Below are 19,793 nucleotides of genomic sequence, written 5' to 3' on the forward strand. Positions count from 1 at the left end.
ACACGTACGGAGCAGCGACGTCTCCTCCTTCTTGATCCAGCAAGGGGGAAGGAGAGGTTGATGGAGATCCAACAGCACGACGGCGTGGTGGAAGTAGCGGGATTCCAACAGGGCTTCGCTAAGCGCTGCGGGAGGAGGGAGATGTGTCACGGGAGGGAGAGGGAGGCGCCAGGCCTTAGGTATGTTTGCTCCTCCTTTTCCCCACTATATATAGGGCCAAGGGAGAGGGGGAGGCGCAGCCCTTGCCCCTTCCTCCAAGGAAGGGTGCGGCCAAGGGGGGGAGGAGTCCATCCTCCCCAAGGCACCTCGGAGGTGCCTTCCCCCTTTAGGACTCTCCCCTCCTCTTGTCCCTTTGGCGCATGGGCCTCTAGGGGCTGGTGCCCTTGGCCCATATAGGCCGAGGTGCACCCCCTACAGCCCATGTGGCCCCCCGGGGCAGGTGGCCCCACCCGGTGGGCCCCCGGGACCCTTCCGGTGGTCCCGGTACAATACCGATGACCCCGAAACTTGTCCCGATGGCCGAAACAGGACTTCCTATATATAATTCTTTACCTCCGGACCATTCCGGAACTCCTCGTGACGTCCGGGATCTCATCCGGGACTCCGAACAACATTCGGGTTACCGCATACTAATATCTCTATAACCCTAGCGTCACCGAACCTTAAGTGTGTAGACCCTACGGGTTCGGGAGACATGCAGACATGACCGAGATGACTCTCCGGTCAATAACCAACAGCAGGATCTGGATACCCATGTTGGCTCCCACATGTTCCACGATGATCTCATCGGATGAACCACGATGTCAAGGACTTAATCAATCCCGTATACAATTCCCTTTGTCTAGCGGTATTGTACTTGCCCGAGATTCGATCGTCGGTATCCCGATACCTTGTTCAATCTCGTTACCGGCAAGTCTCTTTTACTCGTTCCGTAACACATCATCCCATGATCAACTCCTTGATCACACTGTGCACATTATGATGATGTCCTACCGAGTGGGCCCAGAGATACCCCTCCGTCACACGGAGTGACAAATCCCAGTCTCGATTCGTGCCAACCCAACAGACACTTTCGGAGATACATGTAGTGCACCTTTATTGTCACCCAGTTACGTTGTGACGTTTGGTACACCCAAAGCATTCCTACGGTATCCGGGAGTTGCACAATCTCATGGTCTAAGGAAATGATACTTGACATTAGAAAAGCTTTAGCATACGAACTACACGATCTTTGAGCTAAGCTTAGGATTGGGTCTTGTCCATCACATCATTCTCCTAATGATGTGATCCCGTTATCAACGACATCCAATGTCCATGGTCAGGAAACCATAACCATCTATTGATCAACGAGCTAGTCAACTAGAGGCTTACTAGGGACATGGTGTTGTCTATGTATCCACACAAGTATCTGAGTTTCCTATCAATACAATTATAGCATGGATAATAAACGATTATCATGAACAAGGAAATATAATAATAACTAATTTATTATTGCCTCTAGGGCATATTTCCAACACAGACTCCCACTCTCCTTGGTCATCCCCGCTCTCGCCTCCGCTCGCCTCCCCTTCCTCAGTCGACCCCTGTGCCCCGTTGGGCGTCGAGTACATCTCGGTGGTCGCCTGGAAAACAGCAGACAAGACGAAAGTCAATCGACCTACTCAAAGAAGACCAACGCAGAAAACAAGATTTCAGTCGGGAGCATAAAGACATACCTGGTCCACTTCGTACGAATTGTCGAGTGGAATGACCCTCCTGGCTCCTCGGGGGTTGTCTTTGTTCCCCGTGATGCTCGACAGCCACCCCTCCAGCATCTCGTCGGTGACCTCCTCCGGGTGGATCCGAGTGGTGTCCTCGAGGCCTGAGTACAGCCACATCGGGTGGTCACGAGCCTGGAGCGGTTGGATTCGCCTCTTGAGGAAGACTTCCAGCAGATCCATTCCAGTCACACCCTCACGGACAAGCTCAACCACTCGACCCGCCAGCACCTTGACCTGGGCCTTTTCTTCCGGCGTCACCTTTAGAGAAGCAGGTTTTTCGGCTCGGTCGAGAGAGAAAGACGGGAGACCAGTCGACTACCCTGGGGTCGCCTGGTCCTGGCAGTAGAACCAAGTTGCCTGCCAACCTCGGACCGACTCCGGAAAGTGATGGATGGAAAACAGCTCTTTCCCCTCGTTTGGATTGCCAAGCCCCCGCACAACTGGATCACTTGCGTCCTCTCATCACTCGACCTGGCCTTCTTGACCGACTGAGAGCGACAAGTAAAAATGTGCTTGAAAAGCCTCCAATGTGGGCGGCAACCCAAGAATGCCTCACACATGGAAATGAAAGCAGCGAGGTAGACAATGGAATTTGGAGTAAAGTGATGGAGCTGCGGTCCAAAGAAGTTCAAGAAATTCCGGAAGAAAGGATGGGGCGGCAGAGAAAACCCTCGGTCGATGTGAGTGGCTAGGAGCACGCACTCACCGTCACGGGGTTGAGGTTCGATCTCTCCCCCGGAAGACGCGCGGCTTCGTGGGGAATGGCTCCCCCCTCAACCATGTCGTCGAGATCCTCTTGCCGGAGCACCGACGGCATCCAGTCGCCCTGGATCCAACCTTTGGGCAGGGCGGTCCTGGAGGAAGATCCGCCATGTGCAGACCTCTTCCCTTTCCCCGCCGCCGCCTTCTTCACGCGCTCCAGAGCAGTCGTCTTGCCCTTCACCATCGTCGCCGGCGAAATCTCGAACGGGTTTGCGGCGCTAGGGCGAGAGCGGAGGTGGCCGAAGAAGTTGCGAAGGGAGAGAGGAAGAAGAAAGAAGGAGAAGTACGCGCACTGATGGGAAACTCCTAGCCGGCAACTTATAAGGGGCCGCTCCCGAGTGGCTGACCGGTAGGTCCAGGCTATCCAGTCAAATCCCGCAGCAGGCGCGCGCGCGCAGTACGTGGCGAAAAAGGCGACGCGCGGATTGAGGAGCCTCTGCTTTGTCACTTCCGATTACTGCGGCCGCCCCCGTCCCGCGCGCTTCCCAAAAATCCGAATCCCGTGACATCCGCTGGCTGCAGAACAACTTGTCAAAACAGAAGACCCCACACGCACCGGCGCTTGGTATGTCACAGGTAAAGAAATCCACTCGACGAAAGGCCTGGAATGGATCAAGGCGACTGGAAGAGGTTGATGACGTCATCCGTGACGGTCAACCCAGAACGAGGCACTCATGTAGTCCAAAGAACCATTCGGAAAGATCACCAACTCTTTCCCACTCTAACCTCGATCCATTCGGGGGCTAATGATGAAGCCATGAACCTAAGGTAGGGGCATGGACCTGTCCTAAAGAGCCCTACCCGGGGACATCCCTAGAAGAAGTCACCTTTCAATCGACTTGAAGGTATCCCACTCGACGGGTTCAAGACACTCGACCAAGAAGCTATCACTCGACCATGAAGCCAACCACTCGACTGCCAGAAGATCTAAAGTCACTCCGCAGGCAAACGGTCGGCTATTAAGTAGTCTTTATGGTCATTATAGCACTTGATTAGGGGCGTTACCAGTAACGCCCAACCTTAAATGTACCTAAAACCCTGCATTACTGAGGGCAGGAGGGGGCCGACGAACTCTATATAAGCCACCCCCCTCCTCAGTATGAAGGGTTCGCACCCCTGTTATCTTCATACGCATAATCCAATCAACCGCCTCCGGGCACCGAGACGTAGGGCTGTTACTTCCTCCGAGAAGGGCCTGAACTCGTAAACCTTGTGTGCTTACAACTTCCCAATAGCTAAGATCTAGCCTCTCCATACACACCCCCTACTCTACTGTCAGACTTAGAACCACGACACTCCCCGTAACCGTTTGGGACTCGCCTTTAATCGAGAAGACATGCTAACGGGCACGATTGGGTTACCCACGTCCGTATTGATGAGAATCCCGTAAATAAAGGGGACACGATCTCTGCTTTGACAATACGTGCCAAGGAAACCGCCTCGCAAAACACGCTGAGGTGGAAAAGTGAAAACGATTCGAATAAAGGCTTGGCCGTAGTGTGATGTCATGCTGCGGAATACGTCAGCAGATTAGATTTGTGTTAATATTATTCTCTCTGTGGCAATACGTGGAAACTTATTTTGCAGAGCCAGACACTACTCTTGGTGTTTACAAACTTTTATGAAGGATTTGGTGGAGGAACCCGCCTTGCAATGCCGAAGACAATCTATGCGCCGGACTCGTCGTCATTGAAGCCTGGTTCAGGGGCTACTGAGGGAGTCCTGGATTAGGGGGTGTTCGGGTAGCCGGACTATACCTTCAGCCGGACTCCAGGACTATGAAGATACAAGATTGAAGACTTCGTCCCGTGTCCGGATGGGACTTTCCTTGGCGTGGAAGGCAAGCTTGGCGATGCGGATATTCAAGATCTCCTACCATTGTAACCGACTTTGTGTAACCCTAACCCTCTCCGGTGTCTATATAAACCGGAGGGTTTTAGTCCGTAGGACAACTTCATCATACAACAATCATACCATAGGCTAGCTTCTAGGGTTTAGCCTCCTTGATCTCGTGGTAGATCTACTCTTGTACTACCCATATCATCAATATTAATCAAGCAGGATGTAGGGTTTTACCTCCATTAAGAGGGCCCGAACCAGGGTAAAACATCGTGTTCCTTGCCTCCTGTTACCATTCGGCCTAGACGCACAGTTCGGGCCCCCCTACCCGAGATCCGCCGGTTTTGACACCGACAGTGGCCCAATCCTTTTTGTAGCAAAGGACAAGTCTGGACAAACTCTTATATAAAGGAAAGCGCTCCCAAGGACACATGGGAATTATCGTCATGCTAGTTTTCATCGTGCTCATATGATTCGCGTTCATTACTTCGATAATTTGATATGTGGGTGGACCGGTGCTTGGGGTACTTCCCTTCCTTGGACAAGCATCCCACTTATGATTAACCCCTCTCGCAAGCATCCACAACTACGAAAGAAGAATTAAGGTAAACCTAACCATAGCATGAAACATATGGATCCAAATTAGCCCCTTACGAAGCAATGCATAAACTAGGGTTTAAGCTTCTGTCACTCTAGCAACCCATCCTCTACTTATTACTTCCGAATGCCTTCCTCTAGGCCCAAAAAATGGTGAAGTGTCATGTAGTCGACGTTCACATAACACCACTAGAGGAAAGACAACATATAGCTCATCAAAATATCGAACGAATACCCAATTCACATGACTACTAATAGCAAGACTTCTCCCATGTCCTCAGGAACAAATGTAACTACTCACAAATCATATTCATGTTCAAAATCAGAGGGGTATTAGTATGCATAAAGGATCTGAACATATAATCTTCCACCGAATAAACCAACTAGCATCAACTACAAGGAGTAATCAACACTACTAGCATCCCACAGGTACCAATCTGAGGTTTTGAGACAAAGATCGGATACAAGAGATGAACTAGGGTTTGAGAGGAGATGGTGCTGGTGAAGATGTTGATGGAGATTTACCCCCTCCCGATGAGAGGATCAATGGTGATGACGATGGTGACGATTTCCCCCTCCTAGAGGGATGTTTCCCCGGCAGAACAGCTCCGCCGGAGCCCTAGATTGGTTTCGCCAGGTTCCGCCTCGAGACGGCGGCCCTTCATCCCGAAAGCTTCCTTATGATTTTTTCCAGGGCAAAAGACACCTTATACCAGAAGATGGGCATCAGGGGGCTGCCGGGTGGCCCACGAGGCAGGGGGGCGCGCCATCCACCCTCATGGACGGTGGGTGGCCCCCTCTGGTGCTTTCTTCGCCTGATATTTTTAATATATTCCAAAACCGACTTTCGTGGAGTTTCAGTACTTTTGGAGTTGTGCAGAATAGGTCTCTAATATTTGCTCCTTTTCCAGCCTAGAATTCCAGCTGGCGGCATTCTCCCTCTTCATATATAGTGCTTGCCAAAGGATAAAGTGTAAAAAGTAAAGGTGAAGATCACCATGACTCTTGTATAAAGTATAAGACAAGAATAAAAGATAGGCCCTTCGCAGAGGGAAGTAGAGGTTGTTATGTGCTTTTATGGTTGGATGCACAAAATCTTAATGCAAAAGAACGCCACTTTATATTGCCACTTGTGATAGGCACCTTTATTATGCAGTCCATCGCTTTTATTTCTTCCACATCACAAGCTCGTATAAAGCTTATTTTATCCACATTAATAGATCATACATATTTAGAGAACAATTTTTATTGCTCGCAACAATGACAACTTACTTGAAGGATCTTACCCAATCCCTAGGTAGATATGGTGGACTCTCATGGTAAAACCGGGTTTAAGGATATTTCGAAGCACAAGTAGTATCTCTACTTGGTGCAAAGAATTTGGCTAGCATGAGGGGGAAAGACAAGCTCAACATGTTGGATGATCCATGACAATATAATTTATTTCGGATGTAAGAAAACATAACCCATTACGTTGTCTTCCTTGTCCAACATCAACTTTTTAGCATGTCATATTTTGATGAGTGCTCACAATCATAAAAGATGTCCAAGATAGTATATTTATATGCGAAAACCTCACTTTCTTTATTACTTCCTATTAATTGCACCAATGACTAAAACTATGTTTGTCAACTCTCAACAACTTTTATTCATCATACTCTTTATTTGTGAAGTCATTACTCTCCATAAGATCTCTTTATTTCTTTTTGTTTTTTGTTTTTTCCTTTATTATTCCCTCAAGATCATAGCAAGATATATAACCAAGACTTCGACTCAAGACTAATCTTTATTATATATAGCTCACGGACTCGATTACATGGATAAGGATCATAAAGCAAAACTCAAAACTAGATCATACTATAACTTTATTCTACTAGATCAAGATATTACCAAAAGGATTGAACTATGAAAAATGGTAAAGATAGAAGTGTGATGGTGATACGATACCGAGTCACCTCCCCCAAGCTTGGCTATTGCCAAGGGGAGTGCCCATACCCGATACTCAGTTCTCCTTTGGTGGTGAAGAAGATGGTGGTGGTGATGACAATTGTGCCTTCAGCTTTTTCATATTGTAGTGGAGAAGAGAAATTTCGTCCTTAAAATGGTCGACCTCCAACTCCAGCTTCAAGATTTTGTCACATAAATATCCTTTGCTTTTCTGCCGAAGAAAAGAAGGAATAGATCGGTTATTAGACAGGTTAGCCCTCTTAGGGAGACTACTTCTTGAACTTCACGTGCATATCCCCAAGTTGAGGTAGAGGAACATCCTTCTCCTCCGAACTTGAATCATCGATCCTCATCAAATGAGCATCCTCCTCATCATTCGTAGTTCGACCATAAAGAGATAGGTCCCCATAGGTCTTTGGGTCAGCAATGAGATGTGACACATGGCTCTCTCCGTCGGAGTCTTGAGAAGACATCTTGCTCTAGATCTGCTGCAGAAACAGCTCAAAACAAAAACAGAGGATTGTGTCATGGTACGGTGGTCAAAACCTTTGGGAGATTATATAATGAATTTTTACCGACCAAAAGAAAGTATCGTGCAAGAAAATGGAGTCCGGAGGACACATGAGGTGCCCATGAGGTAGGGGGCGCGCCCAGGGGGGTAGGGGGAGCCCTCCACCCTCGTGGATGCCTCGTGTCCCTTTCAGACTACTTCTTATTTTCCTATTTTCTTAAATATTCCAAAATAGAGAAAAATTGCTATTAGAACTGTTTTGGAGTCGGTTTACTTACCGTACCACATACCTATTCCTTTTCGGAGTCTGAGACGTTCTGGAAAGCGTCCCTTATGTATTCCTCTGAGGTTACGTTTCAATAACATTAGTTTCAACATTTATGGGATTACCTGAGATTTAATGTTTGATTCTTTGTCCGTTCACCATCTTTGGATTGGTGCCTTCGAAGTTGTTGATTTTTATGGCACCGGAACGATAGACCTCCTCGATAACGTAAGGGCCATCCCATTTAGAGAGAAGTTTTCCTGCAAAAAAATCTTAAACGAGAGTTTTATAACAGAGCATAATCACCTACATTAAACTCACGCTTTTGTATCCTTTTGTCATGCCATCTTTTAACTTTTTCTTTAAACAGTTTGGCATTCTCATAGGCCTGGGTTCTCCATTCATGAAATGAGCTGTCAAATAGTCTCTTCTCACTAGCTAGTTTGAAATCATAATTGAGCTCTTTAATGGCACAATATGCCTTATGTTCTAGTTCGAGAGGTAAGTGACATGCTTTTTCATAAACCATTTTATACGGAGACATACCCATAGTATTTTTATATGCAGTTCTATAGGCCCATAATGCATCATCAAGTTTTTTGGACCAATTCTTTCTAGATCTATTAACAGTCTTTTGCAAAATTAATTTAATCTCCCTATTACTTAGTTCTACTTGACCACTAGATTGTGGATGGTAAGGAGATGCAATTCTATGACTAACATCGTACTTAGCAAGCATTTTACAAAAGGCACCATGAATAAAATGTGAACCACCATCAGTCATTAAGTATCTTGGGACTCCAAACCTCAGAAAAACAACTTCTTTGAGCATCTTAATAGAGGTGTTATGATCAGGACTACTAGTTGGAATAGCTTCTAACCACTTAGTAACGTAATCAACAACAACTAAAATATGTGTATACCCATTAGAGGAAGGAAACGGTCCCATATAATTAAAGCCCCAAACATCAAATGGTTCAATAAGAAGTGAATAGTTCATATGCATTTCTTGACGTCTACTAATATTACCAATTCTTTGACGTTCATCACAAGACAAAACAAACTAACGGGCATCCTTAAAAATAGTAGGCTAATAAAAACCGGATTGCAATACCTTATGCGCAGTTCTATCTCCAGCATGGTGTCCTCCATAAGCCTCGGAGTGACACTTGCGTAGGATCTGTTCCTGTTCATGCTCAGGTACAGAATGCCTAATAACACCATCTACTCCTTCTTTATAAAGGTGTGGGTCATCCCAGAAGTAATGTCTTAAATCATAGAAAAACTTTTTCTTCTGTTGGTATGTGAAACTAGGTGGTATAAATTTAGCAACAATGTCATTGGCATAATCTGCATACCATGGAGCAGTATGAGAAGCATTTATGACAGCTAATTGTTCATCGGGTAAGCTATCATCAATAGGTAGTGGGTCATCAAGAACATTCTCTAACCTAGACAAGTTGTCTGCAATGGGGTTCTCAGCTCCCTTTCTATCAATAATATGCAAATCAAATTCTTGTAGCAAGAGAACCCATCTAATAAGTCTAGGTTTGGCATCTTTCTTTTCCATAAGATATTTAATAGCAGCATGATCAGTGTGAACAATTACCTTAGAATCAACAATATAAGGTCTGAACTTATCACAAGAAAATACAACTGCTAAAAATTCTTTTTCAGTAGTAGAATAATTTCTCTGGGCACTGTCTAGAGTTTTGCTAGCATATTGGATAACATTAATTTCTTATCAACTCTTTGTCCTACAACAACACCTACATCATAATCACTAGCATCACACATAATTTCAAAGGGTAAATTCCAATCAGGTGGCTAAACAATAGGTGCAGAAATCAAGGCTTTCTTAAGTATTTCAAATGCTTCTACACAATCATCATCAAAGACAAAAGGAACATCTTTTTGTAAGAGATTAGTCAGAGGCCTAGAAATTTCCGAGAAGTCTTTAATCAACCTCCTATAAAAAGGGCATGACCAAGGAAACTTCTTATACCTTTGATCTCCTTAGGACACGTGATGACCCATAAGTATAGGGGATCTATCGTAGTCCTTTCGATAAGTAAGAGTGTCGAACCCAACGAGGAGCAGAAGGAAATGATAAGCGGTTTCCAGCAAGGTATTCTCTGCAAGTACTGAAACAAGTGGTAACAGATAGTTTTCTGATAGGATAATTTGTAACGAGCAACAACTAACAAAAGTAAATAAGGTGAAGCAAGGTGGCCCAATCCTTTTTGTAGCAAAGGACAAGCCTGGACAAACTCTTATATAGAGAAAAGCACTCCCGAGGACACATGGGAATATCTTTAAGCTAGTTTTCATCACGCTCATATGATTCACGTTCGGTACTTTGATAATTTGGTATGTGGGTGGACCGGTGCTTGGGTGCTGTCCTTACTTGGACAAGCATCCCACTTATGATAAACCTCTATTGCAAGCATCCGCAACTACAACAAAAGTATTAAGGTAAACCTAACCATAGCATGAAACATATGGATCCAAATCAGCCCCTTACGAAGCAACAAATAAACTAGGGTTTAAGCTTCTGTCACTCTAGCAACCCATCATCTACTTATTACTTCCCAATGCCTTCCTCTAGGCCCAAATAATGGTGAAGTGTCATGTAGTCGACGTTCACATAACACCACTAGAGGAGATACAACATACATCTCATCAAAATATCGAACGAATACCAAATTCACATGACTACTAATAGCAAGACTTCTCCCATGTCCTCAGAACAAACATAACTACTCACAAAGCATAAACATGTTCATAATCAGAGGGGTATTAATATGCATATAGGATCTGAACATATGATCTTCCACCAATTAAACCAACTAGCATCAACTACAAGGAGTAATTAACACTACTAGCAACCTACTAGCACCAATCCTGGACTTGGAGACAAGAATTGGATACAAGAGATGAACTAGGGTTTTGAGAGGAGATGGTGCTGATGAAGATGTTGATGGAGATTGCCCTCTCCCGATGAGAGGAGCGTTGGTGATGACGATGGCAATGATTCCCCCCCCCAGGAGGGAAGTTTCCCCGGCAGAACAACTCTGCCGGAGCCCTAGATTGGTTCTGCCAAGGTTCCGCCTCGTGGTGGCGGAGTTTCGTCAGAGAAGATGGCTTCTTATTTTTTCCCATCGAAAGACTTCATATAGCAGAAGATGGCCACCGGAGGGCCACCAGGGGGCCCACGAGGTAGGGAGGCATGCCCAGGGGGGTAGGGCGCGCCCCCCACCCTCGTGGGTAGGGTGTGGCCCCCCTGGTGAACTTCTTCTGCTGAGTATTTTTTATATATTCTGAAAACGTCTTCTGTGAAGTTTCAGGACTTTTTGAGCTGTGCAGAATAGGTCTCTAATATTTGCTCCTTTTCCAGCCTAGAATCCCAGCTGCCGGCATTCTCCCTCTTTATGTAAACCTTGTAAAATAAGAGAGAATATGCATAAGTATTGTGACATAATGTGTAACAACAACCCATAATGCAATAAATATCGATATAGAAACATGATGCAAAATGGACGTATCAACTCCCCCAAGCTTAGACCTCGCTTGTCCTCAAGCGAAAGCCGAAATCGAAAAATATGTCCACATGTTTAGAGATAGAGGTGTCGATAAAAATAAAATACAGACATGAGGGCATCATGATCATTCTTAGAATAGCAACTTACATAATTCTTGTCATATAATCTCTTATGCTAGAGTAATAATTCAATCACAATTTCAAGTATGAATCGTAAACTTCATTGACAACTAACAAACTATAATCTCAGTCATTGGAGCAATTGCAATTTATCATAACATAGGAAAGAGTCAACATATAAGAGCTTTTCAGCAAGTCCACATACTCAACTATCATATAGTCTTTCACAATTGTTGACACTCACGCAATACTTATGGGTATGGTGTTTTAATCAGACACAGAGAAAGATAGGGGCTTATAGTTTTGCCTCCCAACGTTTTACCTCTAGGGTAATGTCAACAATAATAGTTCTTGAAAACTCACATCCAATTAGCCATATATACCAGGATCTTTCCAACATACTATGTTTGCCAAAGGATGAAATGTAAAAAGGAAGGGTGAAGATCACCATGACTCTTATGCAAGGTAGGAGATAAAAGTAAAAGATTGTCCCTTCGCAGAGGGAAGCAGCGGTTGTCATGCAGTTTTATGGGTTGATGCACAAAATCTTAGTGTGAAAGAACGTCACTTTATATTGCCACTTGTGATATGGACCTTTATTATGCAGTCTGTCGCTTTTATTTCTTCCATATCACACAATCGTATAAAGATTATTTTCCCCCACACTAATAAGTCATACATATTTAGAGAGACATTTTTATTGCTTGCACCAATGGCAACTTACTTAGAGGATCTTGCTCAATCCATAGGTAGGTATAGTGGACTCTCATGGCAAGACTGGTTTAAGGGTATTTGGAAGCTCAAGTAGTATCTCTACTTGGTGCGATGAATTTGGCTAGCATGAGGGGTAAAGGCAAGATCAACCATGTTGGATGATCCATGACAATATAATGTATCTCAGATGTAAGAAAACATAACCCATTACATTGTCTTCCTTGTCCAACATCAACTCTTTAGCATGTCATATTTTAATGAGTGCTCACAATCATAAAAGATGTCCAAGATAGTATATCTATATGTGAAGACCTCTTTTTTTATTACTTCCTATTAATTGCAATGATGACCAAAACTATGTTTGCCAACTCTCAACAACTTTTATTCATCATACTTTTTTATGTGAGCTCATTACTCTCCATAAGACTCACATGATCTCTTTGTTTCTTTTTATTCCTTTCTCTTTTCTTTTATTCCCTTAGGATCATGGCAAAATAATCAAGCCCTTGACTCAACACTAATCTTTATTATATAGCTCACGGACTCGATTACATAGAGGAATTATAAAGCAAAACTCAAAACTAGATCATGCCATAAACTTTATTCTACTAGATCAAGATAATACCAAAAGGATCGAACTAAGAAAAATGGTAAAGATAAAAGTGATGGTGATACGATACCGGGGCACTCCCCCAAGCTCGGTAGTTGCCAAAGGGAGTGCCCATACCCATGTGATTATGTCTCCTTTGTTGGCGAAGAAGGTGGAGTTGTTGATGATGGATAGTCGCACATCGAGCATAGGAGGTCTTCTAACTTGCGAATAATGCCCTTGAGTGCGATGATATGCTCCTTCAACAAAATTTTTCACGTGTGAGATACTTATTTTGTATACGAGCTAAGTCAATCATCTTGAAAGCTTTGATCTCTGTTGGGGTAAGAAGATTGTGATCAAGTTGAAGGGTGTCTTCTGTTGCCGGAACTTGGTCCTCCATGGCCTTCTTGATCCCTTCATCCTTGTTGATCTCCATGGGTTCTTCTCTCTTCAGCTCTATCTTTATTAGCCAAGCATCGTTGCCCTCATGGTTGGAGGAGGAGGGAGATGACATAGTGCCTGGCCTTGACAACCCTGACAGAAAACAGCTTGAAACAAAGACATGAGATTTTTGTGTGATACGGGAGTCAAAACCTCCGGGAGATTATATAATGAATTTTTACCGACCAAAATATGTGTCATGTATGAAAACGGAGTCTGAAACGTTCTAGAAAGTGTCCCTTATGTATTCCTCCGGGGTTTCGGTTTCAATAACATTGGTTTCAACATTTATGGGATTACTTGAGAAATAATGTTTGATTCTTTGACCGTTCACCACCTTCGGATTTGTGCCTTCGAAGTTGTTGATTTTTATGGCACCGAAACGATAGACCTCCTCGACAACGTAAGGACCTTCCCATTTAGAGAGAAGTTTTCCTGCAAAAAATCTTAAACGAGAGTTGTATAGCAATACATAATCACCTACATTAAACTCACGCTTTTGTATCCTTTTATCACGCCATCTTTTAACCTTTTCTTTAAACAACTTGGCATTTTCGTAGGCTTGGGTTCTCCATTCATCGAGTAAGCTAATATCAAATAACCTCTTGTCACCGGCAAGTTTAAAATCATAATTGAGCTCTTTAATAGCCCAATATGCCTTGTGTTCTAGTTAGAGAGGTAAGTGACATCTTTTCCATAAACCATTTTATACGGAGACATACCCATAGGATTTTTGTATGCAGTTCTATAGGCCCATAATGCATCATCAAGTTTCTTGGACCAATTCTTTCTAGATCTATTAACAGTCTTTTGCAAAATTAGTTTGAGCTCTCTGTTACTCAATTCTACTTGACCACTAGACTGTGGGTGATAAGGAGATGCAATTCTATGATTAACATCATATTTAGTAAGCATTTTACGGAAAGCACCATGAATAAAATGTGAACCACCATTAGTCATTAAATATCTAGGGACTCCAAATCTTGGAAAAATAACTTCTTTAAGCATTTTAATCGAAGTGTTATGATCAGCACTACTAGATGGAATAGCTTCTACCCACTTAGTAACGTAATCAACAACAACTAAAATATGTGTATATCCATTAGAGGAAGGAAAAGGTCCCATATAGTCAAAGCCCCAAACATCAAATGGTTCAATAACAATTGAATAATTCATAGGCATTTCTTGACATCTACGAATATTACCAATTCGTTGACATTCATCACAAGATAAGACAAACTTACGGGCATCCTTGAAGAGAGCAGGCCAATAAAAACCAAATTGCAATACCTTATGTGCAATCCTATCTCCAGCATGGTGTCCTCCATAAGCTTCGGAGTGACACTTGCGTAGGATCTGTTCTTGTTCATGCTCAGGTACACAACTTCTAATAACACCATCTACTCCTTCTTTATAAAGATGTGGGTCATCCCAAAAGTAATGCCTCAAATCATAGAAGACCTTTTTCTTTTGTTGGTATGTGAAACTAGGTGGTATAAACTTAGCAACAATGTAATTAGCATAATCAGCATACCATGGAGCAGTATTAGAAGCATTTATGACATTTAATTGATCATTAGGAAAGCTATCATTAATAGGAAGTGGGTCATCAAGCACATTTTCTAACCTAGACAAGTTGTCTACAACGGGGTTCTCAGCTGCCTTTCTATCAACAATATGTAAGTCAAATTCTTGTAGCAAGAGAACCCATCTAATAAGTCTAGGTTTAGCACCTTTCTTTTCCATAAGATATTTAATAGCAGCATGATCAGTGTGAATAGTTACTTTAGAATCAACAATATAAGGTCTGAACTTATCACAAGCAAATACAACTGCTAAGAATTCTTTTTCAGTAGTAGCATAATTTCTTTGAGCATTGTTTAGGGTTTTACTAGCATATTGAATAACGTTAATTTCTTATCAACTCTTTGCCCTAGAACAACACCTACAGCATAATCACTAGCATCACACATAATTTCAAAGGGTAAATTCCAATCGGGTGGCTGAACAATAGGTGCAGCGATTAATGCTTTCTTAAGTATTTCAAACGCTTCTACACAATCATCATCAAAGACAAATGATATATCTTTTTGTAATAAATTAGTCAGAAGCCGAGAAATTTTTGAGAAGTCCTTAATGAACCTCCTATAAAATCCGGCATGACCAAGGAAACTTCTTATACCTTTGGTGTCCTTGGGACATGGCATCTTCTCAATAGCATCAACTTTGGCTTTATCAACCTCAATACCTCTTTCAGAAACTTTGTGCCCCAAGGCAATGCCTTCATTAACCATAAAGTGGCACTTTTCCCAATTCAAGACAAGATTAGTTTCTTCACATCTCTGCAAAACTCGATCAAGGTTGCTCAAGCAATCATCAAAAGAAGATCCATAGACAGAGAAATCGTCCATGAAAACCTCATAAATATTTTCACAAAAGTCAGAGAATATAGCCATCATGCATCTTTGAAAGGTAGCAGGTGCATTACATAGACCAAAGGCATACGTCTATAAGCAAAAGTACCAAAAGGGCAAGTAAAAGTAGTCTTTGGTTGATCTTTGGCTGACACAGGTATTTGAGAAAAAACAGAATAACCATCTAGAAAGCAAAAATGTGTATGTTTGGATAATCTTTCTAGCATTTGATCGATAAAAGGTAAGGGGTAATGATCCTTTTTAGTGGCCTTATTTAATTTGCGGAAATCAATTACCATCCTATAAACTGTAATAATTCTTTAAGGAATCAATTCATATTTATCATTAGGAACGATAGTAATACCTCCCTTCTTAGGGACACAATGGAGAGGACTTACCCACTGACTATCAGCAAAGGGATAAATTATACCTGCCTCAAGGAGATTTAGTATTTCTTTTCTTACCACTTCTTTCATTTTAGGATTCAGCCGTCGTTGATGATCACGAACTGGTTTAGCATCTTCTTCCAAATTAATTTTATGTTGACATAGAGTGGGACTAATGCCCTTAAGATCATCAAGAGTATACCCAATAGCAGCACGGTGCTTCTTTAGAGTTTTCAATAATCTCTCTTCCTCATGGTCTGAAATGTTAGCACCAATAATAGCAGTATATATCCTTTTCTCATCAAGATAAGCATATTTAAGAGTATCAGGTGACGGTTTAAGCTCAAACACGGGATCACCCTTGGGTGGAGGAGGATCCCCTAGGATTTCAACAGGCAAATTGTGTTTCAGAATAGGTTCCTGTTTAAAGAATACTTCATCTATTTCCCTTCTTTCATTCATAAACATGTCATTTTCATGGTCTAGCAAATATTTTTCTAAAGGATCACTAGGAGGTACGGCAATAGAAGCAAGACCAATAATTTCATCCTTACTAGGTAATTCTTCTTCATGGTATTGTCTACTAAATTTAGAGAAATTAAATTCATGAGTCATATCATCTAAACCGATAGTAACAACATCCCTTTTGCAATCTATGGTAGCATTAACAGTGTTCAAGAAGGGTCTACCAAATATAATGGGACAAAAGCTATCTTGTGGGGAACCAAGAACAAGAAAATCAGCAGGATATTTAGTTTTCCCACACAAGACTTCAACATCTCTAACAATTCCAATTGGTGAAATAGTATCTTTATTGGCAAGTTTAATTGTGACATCAATATCTTCTACCTCAACAGGTGCAATATCATGCATAATTTCTCTATATAGGCTAATAGGTATTGCACTAGCACTGGCACCCATATCACATAAACCATGATAACAATGATCTCCTATTTTAACAGAAATAACAGACATGCCTACCACAGGTCTAGGTTTATCTTTAGCACGAGGTTTAGCAATTCTAGCAGTTTCATCACAGAAATAAATAACATGCCCATCAATATTATCAGACAAGAGATCTTTAACAATAGCAATATCAGGTTCAACTTTAATTTGCTCATGAGGTGTATAAGTTTTAATATTGCTTTTACGAACCACAGTTGAAGCTTTAGCATGATCCTTTCTCCTAACAGGAAAAGGTGTTTTCTCAACATAAGAAGCAGGAACAATAGGATCATTATAAGTGACAATCTTTTCTTCAACTTTAATAGGTGCATCTACTTTTTCTTCTTTGGGAGGATGATATTTAAACCACTTCTCCTTGGGGAGATCAACATAAGTAGCAAAAGATTCACAGAAAGAAGCTACTATCTCAGACTCAAGTCCATATTTAGTGCTAAATTTATGGAAAACATCGGTATCCATAAAAGATTTAACACAATCAAAGCTAGGTGTCATACCTGACTCCTTACCTTTGTCGAGGTCCCAATCTTCAGAGTTGCGTTTAATTCTTTCCAATAAATCCCATTTGAATTCAATAGTCTTCATCATAAAAGAGCCAACACAAGAAGTATCAAGTATGGTGCGATTGCTATCAGAAAGCCGAGCATAATTTTTTTGAATAATCATTTCTCTCGAGAGCTCATGATTGGGGCATGAATATAACATTGATTTAAGCCTCCCCCAAGCTTGAGCGATGCTTTCTCCTTCGCAAGGCCAAAAATTATATATATAATTTCGATCACGATGAACAAGATGCATAGGATAAAACTTCTGATGAAATTCCAATTTCAATCGTTTGTAATTCCAAGACCCCATATCATCACATAGCCTATACCATGTAGATGCATCTCCCTTCAAAGATAAAGGGAAGACCTTCTTCTTAACAACATCTCTGGGTACACCTGCAAGCTTAAATAATCCACAAACTTCATCCACATATATTAGATGCTCATCAGGATGCTTTGTTACATCTCCTAAAAAAGGATTAGCTAGCAGTTTTTCTATCATACCCGAAGAAATTTCGAAGCAGACATTTTCATTTTCAGTAGGTTCAGTAGGTCGAGGAGCAACTCTTTGCTCTGCTGGTTGGGGTGAAGATACCCCGAACAAGCCCCCCAGAGGATTACTTTCCATAGTAGCAAGTGACAATAAATTTCAGCACACTATATAAATTTTTCCTTACCAAATTCCACCTACCAAAGGCGCTTCACTCCCCGGCAACGGCGCCAGAAAAGAGTCTTGATGACCCACAAGTATAGGGGATCTATCGTAGTCCTTTCGATAAGTAAGAGTGTCGAACCCAACGAGGAGCAGAAGGAAATGATAAGCGGTTTCCGGCAAGGTATTCTCTGCAAGTACTGAAACAAGTGGTAAGAGATAGTTTTGTGATAGGATAATTTGTAACGAGCAACAAGTAACAAAAGTAAATAAGGTGCAGCAAGGTGGCCCAATCCTTTTTGTAGCAAAGGACAAGCCTGGACACACTCTTATATAGAGAAAAGCGCTCCCGAGGACACATGGGAATATCGTCAAGCTAGTTTTCATCACGCTCATATGATTCGCGTTCGGTACTTTGATAATTTGGTATGTGGGTGGACCGGTGCTTGGGTGCTGTCCTTACTTGGACAAGCATCCCACTTATGATTAACCTCTATTGCAAGCATCTGCAACTACAACAAAAGTATTAAGGTAAACCTAACCATAGCATGAAACATATGGATCCAAATCAGCCCCTTACGAAGCAACGCATAAACTAGGGTTTAAGATTCTGTCACTCTAGCAACCCATCATCTACTTATTACTTCCCAATGCCTTCCTCTAGGCCCAAATAATGGTGAAGTGTCATGTAGTCGACGTTCACATAACACCACTAGAGGAGAGACAACATACAGCTCATCAAAATATCAAACGAATACCAAATTCACATGACTACTAATAACAAGACTTCTCCCATGTCCTCAAGAACAAACGTAACTACTCATAAAGCATAAATGTGTTCATAATCAGAGGGGTATTAATATGCATATAGGATCTGAACATATGATCTTCCACCAATTAAACCAACTAGCATAAACTACAAGGAGTAATTAACACTACTAGCAACCTACTAGCACCAATCCCGGACTTGGAGACAAGAATTGGATACAAGAGATGAACTAGGGTTTTGAGAGGAGATGGTGCTGATGAAGATGTTGATGGAGATTGCCCTCTCCAGATGAGAGGAGCGTTGGTGATGACGATGTTGATGATTCCCCCCACCCCAGAGGGAAGTTTCCCCGGCAGAACAGCTCTGCCGGAGCCCTAGATTGGTTCCGCCAAGGTTCCACCTCGTGGCGGCGGAGTTTCGTCTGAGAAGATGGCTTCTTATTTTTCCCCATCGAAAGACTTCATATAGCAGAAGATGGCCACCAGAGGGCCACCAGGGGGCCCACGAGGTAGGGGGCGTGCCCAGGGGGGTAGGGCGCGCCCCCCACCCTCGTGGGCAGGGTGTGGCCCCCCTGGTGAACTTCTTCCACTGAGTATTTTTTATATATTCTGAAAACGTCTTCCGTGAAGTTTCAGGACTTTTGGAGCTGTGCAGAATAGGTCTCTAATATTTGCTCCTTTTCCAGCCCAGAATCCCAACTGCCGGCATTCTCCCTCTTTATGTAAACCTTGTAAAATAAGAGAGATTCGGCATAAGTATTGTGACATAATGTGTAATAACATCCCATAATGCAATAAATATCGATATAAAAGCATGATGCAAAATGGATGTATCAACACGACATCTTTTCAATAGCATCAACTTTAGCTTTATCAACTTCAATACCTCTCTCAGAAATTTTATGCCCCAAGACAATACCTTCATTAACCATAAAGTGGCACTTCTCTGAATTCAAGACAAGATTAGTTTCTTCAC

Source organism: Triticum urartu, chromosome 6 (assembly GCF_003073215.2).
Source record: "Triticum urartu cultivar G1812 chromosome 6, Tu2.1, whole genome shotgun sequence".
Classification (NCBI taxonomy): Eukaryota; Viridiplantae; Streptophyta; class Magnoliopsida; order Poales; family Poaceae; genus Triticum; species Triticum urartu.